The sequence below is a fragment of the Triticum aestivum genome, chromosome 6A (assembly GCF_018294505.1).
Source record: "Triticum aestivum cultivar Chinese Spring chromosome 6A, IWGSC CS RefSeq v2.1, whole genome shotgun sequence".
NCBI lineage: Eukaryota > Viridiplantae > Streptophyta > Magnoliopsida > Poales > Poaceae > Triticum > Triticum aestivum.
The window spans coordinates 34,595,327-34,598,631 of record NC_057809.1 but is presented as its reverse complement, the minus strand read 5'-3'; the positions used below and the strand labels follow the sequence as shown (position 1 = coordinate 34,598,631).

The 3,305-nt window shown below is 42.7% G+C and overlaps 1 long non-coding RNA gene across 1 annotated transcript; it reads left to right on the top strand.

Annotated features, from left to right (window-relative positions):
- Window positions 1-904: 904 nt before the first annotated feature.
- Window positions 905-1,908, top strand: LOC123130164 (uncharacterized). The gene is made up of 4 exons (XR_006463747.1): window positions 905-1,279; window positions 1,424-1,493; window positions 1,596-1,612; window positions 1,827-1,908. It is a non-coding gene; the product is annotated as an uncharacterized lncRNA (long non-coding RNA).
- The last annotated feature ends 1,397 nt before the right edge of the window (window positions 1,909-3,305 follow it).

Sequence of the window (3,305 nt, the reverse complement as noted above, 5' to 3'; positions counted from 1 at the left end):
TTGAACTTCATGAGGCACTAGACCACGCGAGCTTCTCAAGGATGATTGCCACATTATAGGCTGTGTGGTACGCAAGGCGCAAGGCGATTTATGAATCCCTTTTTCAAAATCCACACCAGACTATTTCCTTTGTAGACTCTTATCTTCAAGAGCTACACCAGGCTATCGATTGTGAACCGAGGGTACAAGGTCAAGCGGTAAGGGAGCAGCAACGACGTTGGATTCCACCACCGCCTGGCTCACATAAGATAAACGTGGATGGTGCATTATCAAGAAACAGGCGAGTGGGAGTGGCAGCCGCAATTTGCCGTGACTCAAATGGCAACTATCTTGGCGCGTCGGCGGTGGTCTATGGGGGCGTACGCGACCCGATGATCCTGGAGACATACGCGTGCCGGGAGGCTCTAGCGCTGGCGGAAGATCTACACGAGCAGAATATAAAGGTGGCATCGGATTGCCAAGGTGTGGTGCAGGATATCAATGAAGGGACAGCTGGCCCCAATGCAGCTGTTATACATGAAATAACGAACCGCAAAGATAGTTTTACGTCCTGCTTTTTTGTTTTTGAGCGTACGAATTTTAATTTCGAGGCTCATAATCTCGCTAAATTTGCTTGTAACCTAGATATAGGTAGACATGTTTGGTTGGGTACTCCTCATGACCCAAGCCGTGTACCTATGAACATTGTCATGAATCAATAAAGACAACGAGATTTCTCAAAAGTTTAGTAAATATTGTATATACCCTTCCCCTGAAAAGTTTGACGTTGTTACTTGGGAAAAAGGAAAATGCCCACAGATTAAATCCTTTGATACATTGATTACTTTTTAGTTATGCAAAGTTTAAACTTCAGTCATGCTTTATTGGTCGTTTTTCCCCAATAAATAGCTACCAACTGCAGGTCCTTGGGGTTGGATGCGGCAACTCGCGGCTCGAAGACAATCTTTTGTGGTGGGGCGTCGCCGCCGCCGGCGGCACCTGCATAGACTGTCTCGCTGGGAACGAAGAGATGCTCCCCTGATTTGGAGCTGTAGAAAGGAGGTGCTTGTAGACACAAAGTGGGGACACACAACTCCCAGTCATAATATTCTTTATCTTGGCTCGTTGTTTGGGAATGGACGCATCAATCTGATGGCGCTCTCCTCCATGCCAAACGGATCCTTGGTTCGGAGGCGCGCGGCGCCGACGATGACAACCTTTCTATCGACGCAAGGGCAGCAGGAGCTCATGATGCTGTTGATGCCACCACCATGAATGGGGTTGATGCAAGGTGGGACAAGTATGTATACCAGGCAAAGTACTCAATCTGTTTGACATTTAGCTTTTTGATTCTATTTTTAGTGAGCTTGATTCAGATAATTTGTTTACCTGATGCCTTCACTCCAGGTAATCTGTTTGTCTGACATTTTGCTTTTTGATTCAGTGCGATCACTAATGGGGAGAACATAAAACTTCAATTGAGGGCACTGTGATTCTCTAGCTACATGTATCATGTAAGTAACGTCTTTCCATGAATCTTCTATTCATTATATAACCTCTCAGGCCCTTACAAAAGTATCTCTGTTGACTCGATTTCTTTCTGCTGATTCTTATAGGGTCACCAACCACACATGTAAAAACCATGTCTTCCTACTGTAATTTGATGATTTATTTACATGTGGCACAGAATAGTTCAGAGTTCACTCCGAGAAAGAATTGCTTTGCATGTACATTTGCTAAAAGACGGATGTGCTGACCTTTCGACGGTTCCGATTAGTTGCTGACATAACCTTTCCTCTTTTCATTGATAGGTCCAAAAGAGATCCTTATTTCACCTTTATTTATAGGTATTCAACGTGAGGAATTTTATACTTTTGGAGTGGAGCTATCAAATATATATTATGAGTTTCTAAAACATCTATTATAAGGTAAAATCATTATATAGATATTATTTTATTTATGTTTCATGTGAGTCGAATCTACCGCAGCCATATGGAAGTTTTGGAAGGCACAGCTTATTGCATGATCACGAAGAAATTATTGGATAGTTCATCATTTTTATGTTTGTATGAACAAGGATTTTTGGTTGTTTGGCCTCACAAAGGTTCTTTGTTGAGCAGGAGTTGAAGACAGCTTCCTCTGCCCCAGCAGATTCTGAGAAAACCAACCAGCAGAGAACATGAACAAATATAGTGACGAGAAAGGGTGGAGCTGAGTACACCACACATGGATATGATGGTCTCCCCTATGTTCTTTTTGGCAATCCACTTAATCACTGACTCAACTTTGAATGGGTGAGCTAACAAGCCCGTGTTATGTCTTCCCTCTTTCTTTGTAAGTGGATGATTTCAGATTGCTCGTCATTATTCAACAACTATACTTGTGATAGGAAAATGTGCTAAACTGTAGTACTCCCTCCGTCCCATGATAAGTTTCGCTATACTTGTGAAAGACTAATGTATATTCTTCTAAAGTTATAATACATTCATGGTCTGTGTATATCATTTGTATGTTGCAAACCTGAGTCGGGCAGGCAGCAACTGATTTCTTCATTTGCTATCTTTATATTCTTCAAAGCAATAAAAGTGTATGCGCATTTGGTGAGATTAGGGGAGTGTACTGACAAGTGACAAGCATATTTCCTTGTGTGTCGTCCTCGATGCTGCTTCCTTAGTTCACACAGTACTTCTCTTAATCACTTTTGTCGCAGATGTTTGACACATCCAACTACCATGTTGATTTTCTGATCATTCTTTGGTCTGGACTATATATGATATATGTATTATATCATCAGCACAATATGATTCTTCTTCTTCTTGCAGGGCGCTTCCGATTCACAGATGGTGGCGGTGAAGCAGCAGGCCCGAGAGAGCGTGCAGGGGAGGAAGGAGTTCCTCGTGGAGGTGCTGATACTGGCGGTGCTCAGCCACCCTAACTTCGTCAGCCTGATCGGCTTCTGCGCGCAGGGGTCAAGCGGCTGCTGTTGTACGAGTACATGCCCTTCGGCAGCCTGGAGAGTCATCTCTTTGGTAATACTTCTCAAAATTATTTAGACTTGCTAATAGAGCATTCGATGTTTAGCTTCTGCCAATCTGTACATTCTGTTCTTAGATTTATTTTCCCTCAATACCTTGTTTAGTACAAGGAAGGACTGATATTATTCCCCAGCCAGGGTCGTTGATTATTGTTTATTTTATCATAGTTCAGTGTTTTTCATCTGAAAATAGATTCAAATGTGTACAGAGTAAGGGTTGTTAAATTTTTATCTATAGTCCTTCATCACCATCATCGAGCCGCTGGAAGGTGGGAGGCAGAGAGGATGTGTC